The 23,614-nt window shown below is 41.9% G+C and overlaps 1 long non-coding RNA gene across 2 annotated transcripts; it reads left to right on the forward strand.

The window, feature by feature from the left end:
- Nucleotides 1-6,816: 6,816 nt before the first annotated feature.
- Nucleotides 6,817-11,111, forward strand: LOC124692724. 2 transcript variants are annotated; one of them, XR_006999656.1, is made up of 5 exons: nucleotides 6,828-7,233; nucleotides 8,752-8,844; nucleotides 9,680-9,738; nucleotides 10,036-10,132; nucleotides 10,603-11,111. It is a non-coding gene; the product is annotated as an uncharacterized LOC124692724 (long non-coding RNA). The 2 variants fall into 2 exon arrangements; XR_006999654.1 differs by lacking the exon at nucleotides 9,680-9,738 and having other exon boundaries at nucleotides 6,817-7,233.
- Nucleotides 11,112-23,614: the final 12,503 nt, after the last annotated feature.

A 23,614-nucleotide genomic window follows, 5' to 3' on the forward strand; every position in this document is an offset into this window, starting at 1 on the left:
TTGTAATATAAAGAAAATTATTAAATCCAGATGTAAGAATTAAGATTATTGGAAGATCTTGGCCTTCTCAAAGTAATGTAGATTCTAAATTTTTATATGGAAAAAGTTACAAATGCACTATCGAGCAAGTTGGATCCATCACAAACTCGTTGTTTGCCATAAAATGAACAACACACGTATAAATTGGTAGGTTGTATGTTTCTCCACCAATATCGATTAAGCAACAAATGTAAGATAATTTTAGTGTAGATATATTCCCCTCAACTCCCGCATAAAGAAGTTACTTCAGATGGGAAAATCTGACAGAAGTTGATCCTTTTGTCAAAAATGATCCATCATCTAGTCAGCTACTTTATCTTCTGACATGAAGATATTCTTGAGCTCAACATTCCATTGTGGATGTGTATTTCTGGTGGATCGATGCCATATACGTTGTCTAAAAAATCTGCGAAATTGTCCGACTTAATTAATCAATATTGCATCAAGTATATTTTGTGTGGTAAAGGCTTTAAAATCATGGACTTATTTAATCCTCCAGATAATAATATGCAGTAATGTGTAGTTTCCTGAAACAAATGTTATTTCAGTGACTAGATGCAACTATCGAGAATCTCTCTAATATGTACCATTTTTCTGCATTACACGAGCATTATATGAATTAAGGAAAATAATGTTCCAACATGATTACCTCTACTCCAAAGGCAGAGAGCACAACGTGTATATATTTACACATATATCTAGACCGACGGGGATATTAACTTCAAGCGTCAACAGAATTAGTAGAGGATATAAGCTAAAGATTATTTTTTGACTAACTCATGCAGCTCCGAGTCTTATGTTTATGGAAACCTTTATTGCAACATCACACAAGCTGGAGATATAAGTGATAATTACAAGTAGACAGATTTTGTGTTGCAAAAGGAAGGAGGGGAATTGGTTGAACAGAGTTCAAATCTATTCAAGTATGATCGGTTGTATAACCTAGCTTCCAACAGCAAAGAAATTTGGTAGAATCTACTGCCTCTATTTCATGAAAGATGTCTTAGATTTATCTAAATTTGGATGTATCTAGAATTTTCGACCCTGCTTGCCATTCTAGTGAGAAGAAAAATAAAAGAGCAGCCTTGCTCACTGGACAACAATATATAGAAACACATGAAGTGTATGTGGCACAAAACATAAGCAACCCTACGATTAAAAACCCAAACCCTGCAAATTTGGAAAGCTGAAAGCTCCTAGCCTTCCCATGGAATACCAAGCCTAAATTATCTCAGTAGACACAGTTCATTTCAAAAACGTGCAGGTGGTACCCGGTTGCAGCCTGCTAGTTTTATATATCATTTCTTGCTCATAATGGGCAGTACAAAATCAGGCCCAAATTATATTTTATCTAAGAGACTGTTGTCCTAATACTTAAACACCCTAAATAATATGATGTGCATCTTTGATCAGGTTTTAATTTAACGAGACATGTTGATGATTTCTATCATCGGGTCAAGAAAATACTACTAAAAGTCTTGGAGATTACATCAGATTCGAACATTGAGAAACGTAGATGCAGCCATACTTGAGCATGAACCAACACAACATGCAACATCACAACAAATTCACTCATCCTTTTAGGACACCACAAAACTATAGCAAAAACTACATCAGATCTAATGATAAAAAGCACGTCTAGATGGCCGGATCACTCCAGGCCACCACCTGTTCCGCTTACTTTTTCATCCATCGGACCATCTTTGAAGGCTGGTCTCCATGTACTTGAAATCCAACCTTGTCATTATGACCTATAGTGGAACAGGAACAAATAGTTATGTGTATTTGTTCCAAATAAAAACTCAAATATCCGAGGATTATAGCAAATTATTTTCAAAACTACAAGATAGATATATAGCAACTATATTACAAGTGCAAGGTCACTCTCAACTCTAATCCAACCGTGAATATTGGAAACGAATTAAACCCTTTCCGGCCCAAACATGTTTTAATTGAAGATATCACAAGAATATAAGACGACCAACTTATTCTTTATATGTACCAATGCTCCACAAAGTGTGTAACAAGTTCTTTGAGGTTTCGAATAAGTTTCAACGTCCCAAATTATCACAACAACAACGAGATAGATGGACGCTATGAAATATATCAACACTTCCTATGAATAATCAGTGACCGAAACTAAAGGAGCCGCGCACATACATGTTGATGCACACACACATCCTTATGCTTCTCCAATCAGTACATCGATACATGCCTATGCTTTTTTTATCTCATGTATACACATGCAATTCAATAGGACAAAAGATGCATTTGTTAACAAGATTAGATGGATGAGGAGGAAAGAGACCTCGCGAGGCCATACCATCTCGGAGTGGTGGCCTACAGTAGAACCCTTGGTGGTGTGGTCACCAGAAGATGCCAGCAGAAGCAGCTCCGACTGGACTGCAGGGCAGACGAACACTAGCTCGTCCTCCGTGCCTCCCTGTCGCCATCCTGGCAACACAGCGAGCCCCTCCTGCAGCCTACTGTCACACGCCGTCAACTGCATAAGCCGTTCGATTTGTTGCCATGGATGACCCTGTAAGTGCAGAACTCTGAATATTAAAATGAGAAAAATCTAAACCTGTAGATTAATCGAACAGGAAGCAAACGAACTCCAAGACCACCTAGGAAATGATTACAAACTGCAGCAGGCACAAAGAAAATTCGCATTTATTGCATTACAATTAGAATAGAGAGAATTTAGGCAATGAACAAAAGAGCGACGGAACAACTCTCTCGTTGGTGTGTGCAGTCACACCGGCAGCCCAAGGAACTGGAGAAAAATAGTTGGCACGCAGCTGAATAACACTCGCTAATAGACTGAACATAAATTCAGATGAACGTGACTTTCTCTACTAACTACATGTTTAACGGAAGAAAAGCCAAAATATTTAGCAAGAATGGATGGAGGAAACCGGAAGAGGAAGAGAGAGGCTTCACCACGGTTGTAGTAGTTTGCTTCGATTGGTGGCCGGCGGTAGGAGCAGGTGGTCGGCACTAGTAGGTCGAGGGCCGGGTTGCGAGAAGAAGACGCCAACAACAACAGGCTATGCAGGCGACCACCGGCTCGTCCTCCGTGCCTCCCCGCCGCACTCCCGGCGCCGCTGTGAGCCCGTCCCACCAGCCACGATCACATGTTGTCACCTGAAGGGGCCATTCGATCTGTGCTAGTGGGTGGTCGTGGATGTGGCCTGGAGATGAAGTTGGGCAGGAGGGTCGGCCAGAGCTAGACGAAGCCACGCGGCGGCGCCGCTTTGGAAGATTCCTGTGGGTCTAGGGCTCGCCGTGGGGGCTGCATAACGGTGGTTGCACGACAAGGAGACGGTATAGAATAGGAGGAGTTGGTCACGGTGCGATGGTCGGCGGTGCGAGGGATCGCCGGAACCGGCCGGGATTTGCCGGCGATGAGAAGCGGCGCTGCGAAGGGGAAAAGACGTGTCGCTGTGTTGGGTAGAGGATGTGAGGGGTGGGGTGGGGTTTTCTTCTGGCTTTGTTGGACTTGGCATACGATTTTCGTTCGCTCCAAAAATAAATTTTCATGAAGAGAGTTTGGATCCATCGTTGATTGTTTGGAGCAGGATTGAGGATGGACAGCGGAGATCTATCGTGCCACGGATCGATAACATGTAGTCCCGTGCTATGTCTTAATTACATGATGAAAATCAATACTAGTATACTAGTCAATCTGGTCCAATTACTAACTGCATTGTGGACGGTTCGACTTTCCAAAATTTGCTGGGCATCCTTAATTACCGTTCTGCATGCGTGTGTTATGGTTGTGTGATTCCAATAGAGTACATAGCTTAGCTATACGAAAATTAGAGAGGCAAATTTTCAGCAGATTTACTTCTTTGATATTTAACAAATTTCTTGAAAGCACGTACAACCAAAACAAGAAAAACTAGGAAAGTACTATTCACATGCGATCTTCTTTAAGAAATTTTGGACTTTGTTAGTCCAAGAAGTGTTGAATGCAGTAAATACGTGTGAAATACCTGAAGGGTGGAACAATTCTGTCATTGTTATGATCCCGAAGGTTCAGAACCCGGAGAGTGTTTCTCGGTTCAGGCCAATCAGCTTATGTAATGTTGTATACAAAATAATTTCCAAGATGTTGGATGGACTAGGGAGACGAGCATCTCCACGGCCGACGCAAAAGTGCGGGCGACTAAATAATTGAATCTGCACCTTATCCTAGCGGCTCTGCGTAAATTAATCGGACCGTTCGCGGCGACGCATTTTAAAATACGTAGGGTCGTTGGAGATGTCCTAACAAAACCAACCACAACCAGGTTGGTTTGCGTGATATATGTACCTCCATTTTCACGCCACCAGTACAACCTAACGCCACTACTACCAAAACAATGGTGGCGTACAATACCATATTATATTTCGCTTGGTCAAGATGCTGGCCCCACCTAGTGGCGGTGTTTCGTTTCTAACGCAACGCTACCAGTAGTAGCTTAGTGGTGGCGTTTAACTTTTTTGCAACGCCATTGTAATTAACAGTAGCGTTGTAGAAATAACATGCGCCACTAACTATACAGACTGGTGGTTGGGCCGCTGGCTACAAACTGGGAGTTTTCTACTGTAATTCTAAAATCTTCCTCCGAGATAGTCATGCTTGTGAATGATGTGCCACTTCGGAGTCGTGTAATCGATTTACCTCTTTACACCATCCTAGGTGTCGTGAACCATGTTTTGTGGTCCCCATGGAGTGTACCCCCAATCTTTCATCCAAAGTGGTGATTCCATGTGAAGCTTATCTTTTTTTTGTGTTAGTGTGGGTCCTATAAACATGAAAACGTTAAAAGGATCACACGTTCTTACAAGAGTTGGCACGAAGGCCTCGAAGTGGGAGCTTAACACTATAAGTCTAAAATCTTCCTCCGGGGTAGTCATGTTTGAGAAAGAGGTGCCACTTTGGAGTTGTGTAATCGATTTTCCTATTTACACCATTTGTTTATGCCCATAATAGGATTCCATGCAACAGGGGTAGGGATTCCGATCATTCCTACCCAATTCCAGGTGAAACCATGTTTTGTGGTCCGCATGGAATGTACCCCTATCTTTCATCCAAAGTGGTGATTCCATGTGAAGCTTATCTTTTGTGTGTGTGTTAGTGTGGGTCCTATAAATATGAAAACGTCAAAAGGATCCCACGTGCTTACAAGAGTTGGGACGGAGGCCTCGAAATGGGAGCTTAACACTATAAGTCTACAATCTTCATCTGGGTAGTCATGTTTACGAAAGAGGTGCACTTCAGAGTTATATCTTGGCTTTTCCTCTTCACGCCACACTTTTATACCCATATAAGTACCCAATGCAATAAGGGGATATTTTTTACCCTTCCTCTCACGGTTTTAAGCGAAACCCTATTTTGTGTGCCTCGTGGTGCCTACCCCTTGTTTACTTCTAAAGTCATGATCGATTCCAAGTGCTCATGTATTTGTTTGTGACATAAGAGTTGATCGTGGCCTCGAAGTGAGAATTTTGTGCTATAATTATGAAATCATCCTCCAGGGAAGTTATGTTTGCGAATGAGGTGCCACTTCAGATTTGTGTGTTGATTTTCCTCTTTATGCCACCCTTATATGCACATATTATTAATTGAAAACAATAATAGGGCGACCCACGAGTCATCCGTTGGTATAAACTCGTGCCCATATCCTTCCCATGGCTAATCATGTCGCCCGTGGGTATTGCCCATGGGAAAACTTGCCAACCCATACCCCGCCAATTCGGGTCGGGTGTGCCCATGGATCAAATTGCCGGCTTAGGTGTAAATCTAGGGTTTCATATGAGATGCCACTTCAAAGTGGTTCACGGCCTAGGTTTTATGTATATGTTCTATTTTCTACGTCTAGGGAGATTTTTCTCGGCTTGGTGGACTTCATCGCGAGCTAGCACAGAGTAGTAGGATCGTTCGAGACGGTTTGCATATATACATGTCATGATGTGATGTGATGCTTATGTATATAGCACATATCCATCCATAATTCTCAATGGTGAAATCATAATATGTACTCTCTCCATTCATAAAAGGATTTATCTAAATTCGAAGGTATGTATACACTAAAAAACATCTAGATGCATTCCAATTTAGAAAAACATGTCACATTTTTGTATGAACATACACAGTAACTAATTTTTTTTCCGAATTAACATACGTAGCAACTAGGAGGATTCGACACTAGTATTTTTAGCTAGTGAAAAAAAAAGAGCTAGGTACGTACTATTGCATGCGATACATCACTTGTTGTTATTGACTGTTTTAGTGTTGAGTACACAATAGAAGAGCTGGTAATTAATTCGGCAGCAAAAAATTAATTTCCAGCCAAACATGAAAACCAAGGGACGGACGCACAAGTCCCCTTTTCTCTCACCCAACACAACACCCCCGCCCACGCATGCCGCCGCCGCTCGCCGACGAAGCTCCGGCGCCTTCTCCCCGCTGGTTCCCCGTCGACGAAGCCCTCCCGAACCCCTCCCTAATCGCGCCGCCTCGAAAAGCTGTCTCCTTTCCGGCGGCCGGCGCAGGAAGACGGGAGGACGGACTGCTGCTTGCATCCCCGAGCCTGCTGCATCCCCAACCCGCAGCGAACCCTAGTGCCGGGACTGCAGGCCGGGGTCGAGGACGACGGCTCTCGCCTCGCACAGTGCGGCTGGCCCTCGCCGTCGATTCAGCGGCCATGGGAGCCGCTGCTCGTCCAAGGGAACCTCCAAGTCCGCCGCCGCGCGCGAGCTCCGGCATCCCGCTCGCCGACATCCTCGGGGGTGCCGCTCGACGCGGCCGTGATGGCCGGACGAAGCGCGCTCACGACCTGCAGGAGCTCGCCACCCAGGAACACCTATCGCCACGCAAAGGTCGAAGTTAATTTTCCCCTGTTCTCTCGCTAGAATCGACACCATCCACCCAATCTTGTATGTGGGCGTATTTGCAGAGCTGCTGCTGCAGGATACATTGCTTTAGTTAACTCTAGATTTTCATACTAGTGCTGCATGCGTGGCTCAAATTTCCACTGGATATACATATGAAGAAATTTTCGCACCTACAGGAAATTCACCTGGGTTTGCATGGACGTTCGTTGTAGGTGTCCCTGGCAAGAGTGCAAACCAGCCCGTGAGTTCACTGCGGCAGCGGCATGCTATGGCAGCTGGTGGCCATCGTCTTCAACTCCATGGGCTTTGGTAAATTTCTGGTTCCTCTTATTTCTCCTCTATTTTCTCCGTGATAGCATGCCCATCTAGCTCTGCCTATGTGTGTTTCGGATGGAGTGGGTTTGATATGATTTTTTTGGAAAATATGATGGTTTGATGGCAGTGGGTTTTGTTGGAATTGTTGCAATACCCTGTTCATATTTTTGGTGAAGAACACTACGCCTGAATGAATGCTTCAGTTAGTCTCTGTTTTCATTGCGTGATGGTTTCTTATGTGCGGTAAGTCGGGATCAAATCCCTGGAGCAGCATATCATGCTGGCACCGGATTCAGGTTTGTAATATTTGCATTGCCTGTGGTAGTTCAATATCACATCAATGAAGCAGCCTATCTTTTCCGCGCCTCAAATGATTTTTGCCCTATGTCGCCTTTGCGTAGTATAAGCCTTAAGCCTTTTTTCTGCTTGTTGATGGCAATTGATTTCACAACTCACATCGAAAACAGCAAGAAAAAGTAGCGAAACATAGCAACAATTCAAAATCTTGTTCGTTTTTGAATTGTTGCAGTTTGTAAATCGCTTATATTTACCATGATGGCTTAAGAGCCTAATTCTTGATCATACTTTAGTATTTTGCAACTCTTTATATGTATATTTGATCATAAACTTGTTTTCCTTCTATTTTCTAGGTTGCTTTGAACCCTAGATCACTTATATGCTATCTCATGATGTTTGTTGAGTAGTTGGTTTCTTTTTCTAACATGTGGGGTGCACAAGTGTATGCGGTCATGTAACCAAGCTGCTGCTTTTTGGAGCTGATCCGGACTACTAGTTCAACAAAGTAGTTAAATCTTTTGTTAGTCAAGACTATACAGCCACCTTAAAAGGATGGATTAATTCTGTTTTTGCCTGTTTGAAATGCCTATGATGTTGCTGCTTATCTCAGAAAGCTCGATATCTGCACCTAAGTTGTTTGCGACTTGGAAACGGTTTGTAGCTCTAGTATTTTATTTTGTGTTAATAAGAAAGAAATAGGCATTCTTCTGTAGCTCTAGTTTTAGATTATCCTTAAGTTTTTGTTGAACTTTGTTGTTTGGTCGACTTGATGAATGAGAAGCTTAAACCTGAGTTGTATTGAATGTGGGAGTTCTTTGGAGCTGATCTGGACCACTAGCTCAACAAAGCAGTTTAATTTTTGTGATTCAACACAAATGCTGCTACCTTATAAAGTCTGTGCTGTTGTTGCTTAATATTATCTCGGGAAGGATGATTTAATACTGCTTAATATGTTGGCAAAGCTTCTAGTGTTGAAGAGTAATTGTGCTCATTGTTTGCAGAAAGGGCTTATTTTTTCAGTATGAATTGACTTTGTAGACAGTAGAGAAATTGTTGCCTCGCTTGGAAATGACATCTACATGTACCCTGGATGTCTAGCTTGGAAATTGTTGCCTGACTGGAATGTTTTCTAGCTTTATTAATTCCTTTAGTAAGAATTTTAGAATTGGATCAGTTCCTGGCAACTTCCTTTATCTTTGTGTTTTCGAATCTCAGGGAATAAGTGGCTGTGCAGCTGGCTATGAGGTAGTCATGGCCGCCGGATCTGGCTGGCAGTGGCGGCCTTCTTCTTCGACTCGGCAGGTTTAGGTGAGTGTCATGTTCCTCACTTGTCTCTTCTTATTTAGGACTCTTGTGGTGTGGTTGTCTTGACACTGTATTGGCACTGCTTTGGTTTAGTATTATGTGGTGATCTCCAATGGACACTATATTGTATAGTTAGGAAATTTGATTAGATGGCATGTTTAGGTTGGATTGCTCACTGGGTTTTTTTTTATCTAGCTGTAGCTACGCAACATGGTAAGAACAAAATGATACCTTTGATTCTGAATTCTACATGCTAGCATGTTCCTTGCTTGCACTGAATATGCTTGTATTTGCTTGTATTTTCTAGGTTGCTTGAACCCTAGATCTCTTATATGCCATCTCATGACGTTTGTTGAGCAAATGTTCTTGTGATCGGTGTATGTGATGTGCATAATAATCCTGGTTTCCTTTTCTAACATGTGAGGTGCACAACCATATGCGGTCATGTAACCGAGCTGCTGCTTTTTGGAGCTGATATGCACTACTAATTCCACAAAGTAGTTAAATCTTTTGTGAGTCAAGACAATGCAGCCACCTTAAAAGGATTGATTAATTCTGTTTCTGCCTGTTTGAAATGCCTATGATGTTGCTGCTTATCTCGAAAGAGTGATATCTGCACCTAAGTTGTTTCTTGTTTGTGACTTGGAAATGGTTTGTAGTTCTAGTAATTTTTTGTGTTAATAAGAAAGAAGTTGACATTCTGACCATCTGTACCACTAGTTTTAGATTATCCTTAAGTTTTTATTGAACTTGTTGTTTGGTCGACTTGATGAATGTGAACTGTGAAGCTTAAACCTGACTTGGAGCTGATCTTATAGTTTTTATTAAATGTGGGCAGAACCTCAAGCTCTTTGGAGCTGATCTGGACCACTAGTTCAACAAAGCAGTTTAATTTCTGTGAGTCAACACAAATTTTGCCACCTTTTAAGGATGAATTGATTCTGTTGTTCCTTGTTTGAAATGCCTGTGCTGCTGTTGGTTAATATTATCTCAGGAACGATGAATTAATTCTGCTAATTTTATGGATCATCTGTGTTATATATCAGCCTTGCTTGGAAATGACATCTACATGTACCCTGTATGTGTAGCTTGGAAATTGTTGCCTGACTTGAATGTTCTCTAGCTGTAGTATTTCCTTTTCGAATTGGATCAGTTCCTGACCACTTGCTTTATCTTTGTGTTTTCGAATCTCAGGGAATAAGTGGATGTGCAGCTGGCTAGAAGGTAGTCATGGCCGCTGGATCCAGCCGTCTGGCAGCTGTGGCCCTCTTCTTCGAATTGGCGGGTTTAGGTGAGTATCATGGTCCTCACTTGTCTCTTCTTATTTAGGATTCTGGTGGTGTGGTTGTACTGGCACTGCTTTGGTTTAGTATTATGTGGTGATCTACAATGGACTCTATATTTTGTCGTTAGGAAATTTGATTAGATGGCATGCTTAGGTTCGGTTGGCTCACTGGGTGGTTTTTGTTATCTAGCTGTAGCTACGCAACATGGTAAGAACAAAATGATACCCTTGATTCTGAATTCTACATGTTAGCATGTTTCCACTGAATATGATTGTATTTTGCTCCTGCCTTATGCACTTAATATCATTTGGCTTCTTATATGGCAAGTACATGCATACGCATTCTGGTAATTGGCTATGTTTGTAGTGTTCATTGTCGTGTTTATATGGATGTCATGTGGGTATACATCAGCAGAGCTTGTTTGTGTTGAGCTGTACAAATTTGCTGAAGTTTATGTGTGTGTATGTGACTGCAGGCAGGGGAGGTTGTTGCAGGCTTGGTCTTGTGCGGCTCTGGCCGGTCCACCGCGTCCCTCGCTGACTACATTTGACTAGCTACTGCTATCACGAGACTTGATGGCATTCCCTCTGTCCTCGGTTTTCTGGTAATGGACAGAAGATCAAGACTTGAGTTAACCAGCTTAATTAGGACCCGGAAATAGGTAGCGGTAGCCTTTTTGTATGCCTCTGTGTTTAGGTGAGTTAATTTGTGGTTCACCCATTGTATCGTATACGTGCTCCATGGCCATTGAGCAGCCTGTGACATGCTAAATGGTAGTGATGACTAGGTTTTGGCTATAACACAGATAAGTTGTGCTTGCGCGTTTTTTTTTTTGTTTTTTTTTTTTGCGGGTAGTGCTTGCGCTCTTGATATTTGGTATTCTGAGTGGTTTGATTGTTGAATTATATACCTGCTGCTGGTGGTACGTACTAGTCAACTTATTGATTTCCAGTAAGATACATTAATGGTGGGCTGTTGAATTTTTGTACCAAAGGAATATACTTTCAATGGTAGATTACTTTTACCGGCCTGATAATTGAAATGATCATTCTCGATTGAGTTAACCAGTTTAATTAGGACGTGAAAACAGGCAGTGGTGGCCTTTTTTCTATGCTTCCATGGTTAGGTGAGTTTTTGGTTCTCCCGTTAACGTATATACGTGGAGCAGCGTGTGACCTGCTAATTGGTAGCGATGACTAGGTTTTGGCTACAGCACACATGCGTAGTGCTTGGGCTCCTGATTCTTGGTATTCTGGGTGGCTATAGCACACAGGGATATATACTACTCAGTAGTTTCAATCGTGGATTAATTTTACGGACCTGATATTTGAAATGATCATTGTCGAATCATTCGGTGACTGGCTACGCTTGGCTGTCGGTGTTTTGGTTTCTTGTAATAGCTAGCAGAAGCAGTGAGTACTAGTGTTAACCTGAGATTGTGTAATGTTACGGGCGCAGTGGTGCTGGCCGGCGTGTGTTTGGGTTTGACCGGAAGTTGTAATTTTCCCTGTGCACGTTCTTAGTTGCATTCGTTTTGAATTGATCCGCTGAATCTCGGTTGTTATGCTAGTAAGCGCGCCCGGCAGGCTCAAGAAGGCAGATGAGGGAAATTCGTATTTACAGCCGAGCAAAAAGATTGGTCTTCACGGCGCGCGAGATGCCACCCAGTCGCGTCGCTGGAAACAGGCTGTTTTCCCGAGCCGAACGCAGCACAAAGGATAATGGCCCTTTTCTTATGGTTAGCTTTTCCTCCGCTCCGGAGATGGCAAGCTCCACAACCACTTCACAAGCTCCACGAAGAAGAAGCCCGGGCCTCTTCACAATCTTCTTGAAGAGATCACCGGAGCACCAATCACCAAGCCAACTAGGAGGTCACCCTCCAAGAGTAACAAGCTCACGGTCTCTCACTCGAACTAATCGTGGTGGAGAGCTCAACACTATGCAATGATGCAAAGCAAGAACACTAGAGGTGTTCAAATCCTTCACTCTCAAATCCCACCCAAACAACAAATGGTAGGATGAGATTGGAGAGGAAGAACAATGGGGAAAGTCAACAAAAGACTCCAAGATCTAGATCCCAAGAGTTCCCCTCACTTAGAGAAGAAATGGATTGGTGGAAGAGTAGATCTAGATCTCCTCTCTTAGATCCCTCAAGAAATAGCAATAACTATGGGAGGAATCAAGAGAGAGAGCAAGTTCTTCAAATGCAACAATGGAGGAGAGAGAATGGGAAGAACTACTCAGCCCAAGGTGGAAGAAGGGCTATTTATAGCCCAAGAGCAAATATAACCGTTGGGGAAAAGTTGGGCTGAGTCAACCATCGAGGAAGCCGGTCAACCGGGCCTGGGGCCGGGCCGTCCGGTCCAGGGCCCGGTCGGACCGGGCCACGGACCGGACCAGCTGGTCCAAACCGGTCGGTAGGACGGACCCCGAGGTCATCCGGTCGGCGCCCGGTTGCCGCCCGGTTGACCGGGCCGAGCGCCGGACACCCCGGTCTGCAGGCCGGCTGACCGGTCGGCAACCGGATCAACCGGATCTGTTGGCTCTTCGTTTGGAGCTCGGTTGCCGCCCGGTTGACCGGTCGGCACGCCGGGCAGGCCGGTTGGGAGGCCGGCTGACCGGGTGGCAGACCGGAACCGGCCGGCGCATGGGCCGGTCCGACCGGATCCCTGACCGGGTGAGCAGGAAAACATGTTTATACAAAAATGTAATATGCTTCAATGCTTACATCAATGTAATATGCTTCAATGCTTTCGTGCCATCTGCATTTCACAAGGTTGAGGATTTTGTAAGGAACCGATGCAAAGCTTGGTTTAGGATGGAGCAAGTACTTTTTATGGGCACTTGACCTGCGCGCGCGACTAAAGAAATACAGTACGTAGCTTTGTGGATGGATCGCGCAGGTCGTGGTTGGCTCACCGACAGCCTTTAGGCGGGTCCAGGTGCACGCGACCGCGGGCGAGCAAAACGAAAGAAGACGGCGCATTCAATCGGCGAGAAGAAAACAAACTAAACAAGACTGATCTCTGTTTTTCATTTGCGACCACCAAACCCTCGCGCCCTCACGCATGAAACAGAGAGAAAGACAGAAACAGAGAGGAAGCCTATGTACGATGGGGACTCAACAACATACCTACGGGATCCCGATCAGAAAGAGAGCTCGCCGCCGGCAGGCTAGCCATGTAGACGACGGTACGGTGCTTGCCTCACCTTCGCCGGCCAAGCGATACAGAGTGCCCTCTCCTCTCGTTGCCGACGCCAAAGTCCAAAGTCATAAGTCACGGCACGCGCTGCCGCCCGCGGTTTTGGTCCTGGCTTTTATTTATAGACTCATTTTCGAAGTGAAGAGAGGTACGGATTTGAGAAAGCTAAGCGTGTATGCGGATCCATTGGCTCTGCTCTCCTGTTTCATACTTAGATGGACGGATGGGATAGGTAATCCCACGGATTGCTGACTTGGCCTAATTATAAAAACAAAGGCCCCATGGATAACCGCACCGCTGATCAAAAAGTTAACTCGTTCCACTTAATAGCCAAGGCAATTCTAGTAGCCAACCAATCAAACAATAATCAAGGGTGGGTCTCCTCGATTTTCCTCCTTTCCTACTAGTCACTCAATCAAACAGTAATCGTGGATGATGCTCGGACTTCCCTTTTGTTTATTATGCGTTACCTTTACCTAGGTCTGCATGCATGCTCCCTACAACCAGGTTTGCCATATGGCTGGGAACACCAACAAACACCTGAAAACCAATCTCCAAGAAGTTGAGCTTCAGGTTGATTTGTTATTTGTGTCGCCATGGCTACAAACTCTGCCAACTTTTAAAAAAAATAGACACATAGCTACAACTATTTGATGATCAACTGCATCACTTTCCGATGGCCAATTTTGCACATTGTGTACCATCGAGTGCTTCCTCGTCACATAAATTAATTCCACACTGCTCTTCTCTCCTGTTTCATGCTTAGATGGACGGATGAGATAGGTTATCTCATGGATTGCTGACTTGGCGTAATAAAAACAAAGGCCCCATAGATAACCGCTTGGCTGGTCGAAGAGTTAATCGTTTTTCAATCAATTACCATGCGGAATCCTAGTAGCCCAATAACCAAGGGTGGGGGTCTCCTCGATTTTCCTTTCATAGTAGTCACTCAATCAAACAAGTAATTAGGGACGATGCTCAGACTTCATTCTTGTTTATGCGTTACCTACTTACCTAGGTCTGCATCCACTCTCCCAATAACAGGGCTTGCCATATGGATGGGACAAACAACACCTGGAAATTAATCTCGGAGAACATGAGCTTCTGGTTGATTTCTTATTCATGTCGCCATGGCTAGGAACTCTGCCAAAAAAAGTTAAATTGACATATAGCTACCACAACAGTTTTTGATGATCAACTGCGTCACTTCCCGATGGCCGGTTTTGCACATTGCGTTCCATCACGTGCTTCCTCGCACATCAACTAATTCCACGAGTGCTCACTCCTTCTCGGAGTATCTTCTATGATACTAAATTAATACAATATATGAAAATGAATTTCAAGATGGTTGCACTAATATTGAGTTAATGTTGATATTCCGTACAACCGATCAAAGTTAACAAAGTTTGAATTTAAACAAAACTAATACGCATCCTAGTTAGGAAAGGAGAGAGCATTACGGGCGTGTTGTTGTTAAGATGCCTTACATTCTTCTCGTCATTTTTTTGCTTCTCACTCTACCATGGTTTTCTCTTGTATATGGCTAACTCAACGTACCAGATCACTTGATTACCTCAAGATATGAATGTTATCCAGGAATGAGATTGCTTATGATCATGGCAGCATAACAAGCTAGCTACCAATAGCATGCACATCAGCTACAAGAAAATTACAATGCTACATGCAGTACTTAGTCATACACTTAATGGTTAAGAACTAAAAACAAGTAACTTGAAAATTTGACAAAGAAAAGGTGCAAGATCATCATACATGCATTACACTACCGACCACTTGAGTAACAATGAATATACTCGGGTACGTGCATATTCAATGCACCGCAAAAATACATCCACACTGCACTACACCCGGCAAGCTCGAACACCTCGACCTTTATGGCACTTTTCCAAGTGCGACCAGGCCGCCGAGTGTGCTCCACTCGCACCTCTCCACCACCGTTATCGCAACAAGGAGCGCCACCCCGGAGCTGCTACGCCTCCCCAGCCAACTTGGTCAAATAGCATGTTATCCACATCCCCGACCATCAGAGCATCAATATCAGCCCTGCCCGAGAAAATCATAGCAGTGGGTTGTTGTAACAAATGAGCAAAAAAGCTAGTCATGAATAAACAAATTCGTTTGGCAAGACAAATCAATTAAAGTATGCTTAGATTTTGTTTCCCTCGGGAAAGCTAAAGCACATGAACGCCAGCCACCATTGACAGAAAATCCAATCAACAAAGTTGTGCCACCCAACATATTCACGAGGCTTAAGTTGTACTACATCAAAACAACTAGGCCGACAAGTTATATATGTTTTCAACACACAAGGTTGGGCACATTGCCAAACCAAATATAGGTATGTCTCACAATGGCCACAATCCATGCACCACGACAACATTAGAATGAACCACGATAGCAGCGCAAGCCACAACTAAGTAAACCGACATTATTCAACCACACAAGGTCTCGTTTCATACGAAAAATACTATTTTCATAACCTAAGAAGCACCGGACAACTCAGGTTCATTACCCAACCCCATCCAAACCATTTCTCATTTCCAAAATAAACAGGTCAGCACCACAATAGCTGGTCAGCGCCACTACGGAATCATCCCTGGGCTCACATACCATTTGTTCGGAACAAAGTACCGAGCATTGAACTACCAAAAACATGTATGCAACCACTTGCATACCCGTTTTACTCTTTCGGCAAAGGAGACATACCATGATAAGGACCTCTTTCCCACCACGAACAGTGCATCGCACTCCCTTCGTTGCCGCCAGGCTTCAAGAATCCAGAACAAGCTCGACGTTCTCCCGAAATGAGAAAACAAGGGGATAACTATCTAAACAACATCCAAATAGACTAGAGTTGCAGCAGATACATGTAGTATTTCAGGCTTATAAACTAGCATATGCCTTTTTATTGTGAGAAGGTTGTTGAACACAGCACTATTCTTGTCACTAAGTTTCGATCCGTTAATATGGCTCGCTTATATTAAATCCTAAAAATCAGATTGAACAACATAATATCGATATGGACAAATGGTACCAGGATAAGTATTAAGAGTAACCGTTAACTACGTTAACGTAACCTCAAGGAAGGACTGCAATTTGCTCGGAAAACGATGACCTTTTTTATAAAAATTTAGAACCGGAACAAACATAACTATTAGAAAGGCCGAATATAAATTTCAAAGATTAAACAACATTGAGATTTAAATTTTAGGATGTAATTTAAACACAATAAAAGGATGAGCTCGGGATCTCACCTTTTCTAGTCATTCTTGCAGCTGGACTGGACGAGGCTCTCATAGATCTTGTACATTTTTAGACTCATCGGGCGGTAGTGATCCCTACTGTAGATCTTGTACATGTTAGTTTGACTTGTCCCGTGGTATCCCCTGCATGTCCTTCTCTTACCTTGGTGTCTGGAACAATCTTCTCTTCCTCCTCTTTATCAGAAAGGGAAAAAGACCATCCGTTAATTCCTCACCAGGTACATTTAACAAAAGAGCACTACAACATTCGAGTACATCGACATGTATGTATATACCTTCACATTCAAGTCCATCTCATCTCTGTTGGCCGTCCGGAAGATCTTGTACCCATACACAGATTAGAAGACACACTGTAGGACTTGGAGGTCGACGCGAGATTGAAATCCTTCTCAAAGACCAGGACAAACTTGTCGATAGGGTCCTGGTGGACAACTTCCGGTCATCCATCTTCACGAACATGGCCGCCTTGTCGTCCTTCTTGGCCTTGCCGAAGGCTCCCTGCCAAGATAAGCAGACCATCTCAATGACAAGATAACATAAGGCACACATGAAAATACATGTACATAGCTTGTGAAAAGAGCAAGGGGTGTGGCATATAGTTAGGTAAACATGAGAATATGAAGTAGTCATCTTCGAGCAAGGCCTCAACCAACCGTCTAGGCTTAACCGTAATGCCTCGCAAAAGTTAAATAGGAGGCTCGGATACATGTACAGATTCAAGCTTTTTTTGAAGTAAAATAATACGGAGTAGCGTAAATGGTACATAATCAGGTTGTTATATTAGATGAGAAATACTTTCATGTAGAATACATGGATGAACAATGTCCATACGAGAGAAAATTTACTGAAAAGTGGCCAATCTACTACCTACATTACCAGCATCCAACATTTAAAATAAGCTCTGCATTATTTACTTGCTTTGTTACCTTGATACCTGAGCGGTAAGTTTAAGGTTGAAGTCTAGTGTAGCTGAAAAAGAACTAGAGGACATGCCCCAAAAATTTGGTTATCAACATATGTTAAGCACACACACGTAACAACAATCAGGAAGAAGTGCATATATATACAATGCAACTACATTAGCCGTTGATCTCTTGGAACAGATTGCGCACGAAAAAATATGCCATCGGGACGAGAGGGTGACAGATTGATCTTCCGGCATTGACGTTGAACACTCACTTCCGTGACAAAGATTAAAACAACTTCAGAGGCAGAATTCTGTCTAAATCGCATATCCATTGGAGGTGTCGCAAGTATGACAAAGATCCCGGAGACAACTCTAATGGACTAGAGTTCTTGGGTCTTTGCCTTGTGCTGCCCACCCCTCATCCCTCGCGCCATAGGGTTTCGATAGAATGAAATGTTACGACCCCTCCAGACCGGTTTATTAGGCCACCACCTATTTTAATAAAAAATTGACCATTAATTTGGTCAACATATACGAGATATATGGCACAAAAAAGATACCACTGGGTTCAAAATAAGTTTCCAATGGTATAATTTTTGTAGCGTGTATTTTATATTTTATTGACCATCTTAATGGTCAAAACTTTTCTCGAAGCACATAATGGGCCTATAAACCGGTATGGAGAGAGTACACCATGGACCAGAAATTACTTGAGGCATTATTGCAGCTATGACATGAGGATCTATGAAATTAAAAAATATAAAAGCTCAACAACTAAATTCACTGCCATCCAAAAATAAGGTGATGCCAGTACAACTTTCTTAATAACAATCTGTGGGGTCTTCCATTTCAATAATATAGTGTCAGATAAGTGGTACAAGATAAAATGCAGAAATGCCAGGTTACAGAAACTGTATCACAATCTATTTGGCATATGAAAATGTTAAGAAGAATACTATAATCTTTACATGGCAAAGAAAGGAAAACATCAACTCAACAAACACATCTAAACTTTCCTCTCATAAAAGTGAGATGCAACTCTAACGTCGACTAAATGATATCCAGTTACCTAAAGATGTATGAATTAAGGACAATAACGTTCCAACATGATTACCTCTACTCCGAGCAACACAGAGCACAACGCTATCCAGCTGACAGCAGGACAATAACTTGAAACATCAACAAAATTAGTAGAGGATATAAGCTAAAGCTTATTTTTTTACTAACTCAAGCGGCTCTGAGCCTTACTCAAATGTTTATGGAAACCTTTATTACAACACCGTACAAGCTGAAGATATAATTGCTAATGACAAGTACACGGATTTTATGTTGCAAAAGGAAGGAGGAGAATTAGTTGAACATAGTGCAAATCATTTCAAGTATGATCTGTTGTATAACCCAGCTTCCAATAGCAAAACAATTTTATAGAACATACTCCCTCTGTCCATTAAAGATGTCTTAGATTTGTCTAAATTAAGAGTTTCTAGAAATGTCGACCTCGCTTGCCCATTATATCCAAAATGAAAATTGCAAAGCAGCCTTGCTCATTGAACACCAATATATAGAAATGCATGAAGTGTCTGTGGCACAAAAGATAACCAACCCGAGGATTAAAAAAAAATCCAAACTTTATTAACCAACATTTGAATACTATTTGTTAACTGTTAGGAAATTAACTGACCATATGTCCTTTCCAACAACATCAACTCTTCCAGCATATGAAGAACCAGAATACATGATGCAGCATTGTAGTTTCTAAACATTGAATAGGCCCAACATGCAAATTTGGAGAGGTGAAAGATCCTAGTCTTCCCGTGACATACCTAGCCTGAATTACCTATGTAGAAACAGTTCATGTCAAGACCGGGCACTTTCTATCAAATGGCAATATATACACCAACTGACAAAACAGACCACAACAGCATCTCTACTTGCAGCATGCCAGTTTTCACTAGCTAGAGCATGCAGTAATTCATCAAGCTTTAAGTTGTACAACACAATAATTCGCAAAAACAAAAATTGTACAACACAATACTAAACAGGAAATCAATACACTAAGCACGTACTATCCCTCACTTGCATATATTAGGCCTACTATTAAGCATGGGCAGCAACCCTCTCGTTTCTTGTAATATAAAGAAAATTATTAAATCCAGATGTAAGAATTAAGATTATTGGAAGATCTTGGCCTTCTCAAAGTAATGTAGATTCTAAATTTTTATATGGAAAAAGTTACAAATGCACTATCGAGCAAGTTGGATCCATCACAACCTCGTTGTTTGCCATAAAATGAACAACACACGTATAAATTGGTAGGTTGTATGTTTCTCCACCAATATCGATTAAGCAACAAATGTAAGATAATTTTAGTGTAGATATATTCCCCTCAACTCCCGCATAAAGAAGTTACTTCAGATGGGAAAATCTGACATAAGTTGATCCTTTTGTCAAAAATGATCCATCATCTAGTCAGCTACTTTATCTTCTGACATGAAGATATTCTTGAGCTCAACATTCCATTGTGGATGTGTATTTCTGGTGGATCGATGCCATATACGTTGTCTAAAAAATCTGCGAAATTGTCCGACTTAATTAATCAATATTGCATCAAGTATATTTTGTGTGGTAAAGGCTTTAAAATCATGGACTTATTTAATCCTCCAGATAATAATATGCAGTAATGTGTAGTTTCCTGAAACAATTGTTATTTCAGTGACTAGATGCAACTATCAGGAATCTCTCTAATATGTACCATTTTTCTGCATTACACAGAGCATTATATGAATTAAGGAAAATAATGTTCCAACATGATTACCTCTACTCCAAAGGCAGAGAGCACAACGTGTATATATTTACACATATATCTAGACTGACAGGGATATTAACTTCAAGCGTCAACAGAATTAGTAGAGGATATAAGCTAAAGATTATTTTTTGACTAACTCATGCAGCTCTGAGTCTTATGTTTATGGAAACCTTTATTGCAACATCACACAAGCTGGAGATATAAGTGATAATTACAAGTAGACAGATTTTGTGTTGCAAAAGGAAGGAGGGGAATTGGTTGAACAGAGTTCAAATCTATTCAAGTATGATCGGTTGTATAACCTAGCTTCCAACAGCAAAGAAATTTGGTAGAATCTACTGCCTCTATTTCATGAAAGATGTCTTAGATTTATCTAAATTTGGATGTATCTAGAATTTTCGACCCTGCTTGCCATTCTAGTGAGAAGAAAAATAAAAGAGCAGCCTTGCTCACTGGACAACAATATATAGAAACACATGAAGTGTATGTGGCACAAAACATAAGCAACCCTACGATTAAAAACCCAAACCCTGCAAATTTGGAAAGCTGAAAGCTCCTAGCCTTCCCATGGAATACCAAGCCTAAATTATCTCAGTAGACACAGTTCATTTCAAAAACGTGCAGGTGGTACCCAGTTGCAGCCTGCTAGTTTTATATATCATTTCTTGCTCATAATGGGCAGTACAAAATCAGGCCCAAATTATATTTTATCTAAGAGACTGTTGTCCTAATACTTAAACACCCTAAATAATATGATGTGCATCTTTGATCAGGTTTTAATTTAACAGACATGTTGATGATTTCTATCATCAGGTCAAGAAAATACTACTAAAAGTCTTGGAGATTACATCAGATTCGAACATTGAGAAACGTAGATGCAGCCATACTTGAGCATGAACCAACACAACATGCAACATCACAACAAATTCACTCATCCTTTTAGGACACCACAAAACTATAGCAAAAACTACATCAGATCTAATGATAAAAAGCACGTCTAGATGGCCGGATCACTCCAGGCCACCACCTGTTCCGCTTACTTTTTCATCCATCGGACCATCTTTGAAGGCTGGTCTCCATGTACTTGAAATCCAACCTTGTCATTATGACCTATAGTGGAACAGGAACAAATAGTTATGTGTATTTGTTCCAAATAAAAACTCAAATATCCGAGGATTATAGCAAATTATTTTCAAAACTACAAGATAGATATATAGCAACTATATTACAAGTGCAAGGTCACTCTCAACTCTAATCCAACTGTGAATATTGGAAACGAATTAAACCCTTTCCGGCCCAAACATGTTTTAATTGAAGATATCACAAGAATATAAGACGACCAACTTATCTTCTCTTTCTTAATAGATGGCCCCATTTTGCTGGTCTCACAGCGAGCCACGTCACCTGAATAAGAATCTTCACCTTTCCCTCATTGTTCCCAGCTGTAGACCACGTTTTTTGTGCGCAGACCAACACGGCACGAGCCGAGCGACACAAGCTTCGTCGCGATACTCACGGGAGCCGAACGGCAGTACCTTCATGGCCAGACCCACGGGCCTCCACAAGATGTGGCCCTTTAATCACCAGCACCTATTCCTCCTCGGTCACGACGCACGGCCTCCCGATGATTCCTCTCACCACGATCGATGGGCTCCTCGCAACAAATGCTCATGAAGTCGTCCGATGTGTTCTGCCATTCATCGAGTAGAAAACTAGAAACCGCTCGATCAATTCAATTGTTGCTGCATGTTAAAAGCCTGATGGCATCGCATCTCTGGCACCAGTCTCCACTCTGGTATGGCCGCTCATGATTTGCATTCTTCCTCTTACTTTTCAATCCCCTCTCTCAATTTGACAGATTGTGCTCCGGCAGGGCTCGAAATCTGCTCAGCATTTTCTCATCCCCGTCTGATTGGATTGGATTGTGTTGCTCGGTCAAGCCCCTCAGAATTTGATTGTATTATCCATGGCCGCGACCCTCCTCCGATCGGAAACAGAACAGCCTAGAGCCGCCCCTTCTATTCTCTACCTGCTGAACATGACGGATCTGGTGCCGCCGCCGTTGCCTTCGTCATATTCCGTTACTGTATAAGGTTAGCCCATAACTCAAGACCACCACAATATTATATGGTCGCCCTGTTATTATTTTTTCCATGTCTCCCCTGAGTATTTTCATATACCTTTGCACTTCCTTTTGATGGGTAGTTTGAGGTCGATATGCAAAAAAGATCATTATGTGCTCGGGTGAGTTGCATGATTTCCTTTATCTGTTTCAGCAATCACGCTTTACACCAGCAACAAATAGTATCACTGTAATTGATGTTCATGGTCCAGTTTTAGTCTTTATGCGTTTGACTTGAGATTTATAGAAATCTTAGGGCACATTCAGCAAGCATGTTCATCTTGGTTGCATGTTATCCAAAAAATTGCAGGTTTAAACCACATTGAAGGTTGCATGTTATCCAAAAGACATGGCACTACACCATAAGATCTGATACATTTGTACAGGCTTACAGACATGCACTAAACCAACTGTTATACGTAACATATTCTTCTTGATTTTTCTCTGCAGCAACATAGTTCCCTTGAGATTCAACAAGAAAAAAAAGGTATTATACACTGGCATTAAATCATCCAGCATCATCAAGTTATCTTATTTTAGACTGTTTACTCTATGTATCTTTTCACCAAAATCTTGGCATTGTTGAATCTCAAGTACCAGGATAGGTAATTCTAACTTCATGATGGTATTGTATTTTTATTTTTGCTAACATTAATGTTTCAGTTGATGTGAATAAAGCTTCTTGCTTTGTAGTTCCTCTTGCGAAGTATGCATACAGCGTGATATTTTTCATGACAACTCAATCCTCATCCAAAGAAGTATTACATCAAGTCTAACATCAATATCGACTAAAGATGTGCATATGATAGTTAAGCCTCTTTATTGAATTCTGTAGGGGAAAACTGATTCTGATGATATATGTTGATCCTCTGGCTTCAAACTTGATCTCCAGTGCAGAAGTGGTATTGTATAAATAATATTCAGTTCAAACGAATAGATCAAATTGACAATGCAATCTGGTGTACGTAGTTTTCCACCACAATTTCATAATTGAATATATCGTATTATTCATCTCTCACATATTCTTTGTTTATATATATATATATGAAGTGTTGTAAGGCATGATTTGTTTTCAGGAAAAATGTACATCATCCACTAACATGATGTATAAAGTCCACTTAAACTACTGATAACTTCTGGTTGATCTCTTTAATTTGCCTTCTACACA

Source organism: Lolium rigidum, chromosome 1 (assembly GCF_022539505.1).
Source record: "Lolium rigidum isolate FL_2022 chromosome 1, APGP_CSIRO_Lrig_0.1, whole genome shotgun sequence".
Classification (NCBI taxonomy): Eukaryota; Viridiplantae; Streptophyta; class Magnoliopsida; order Poales; family Poaceae; genus Lolium; species Lolium rigidum.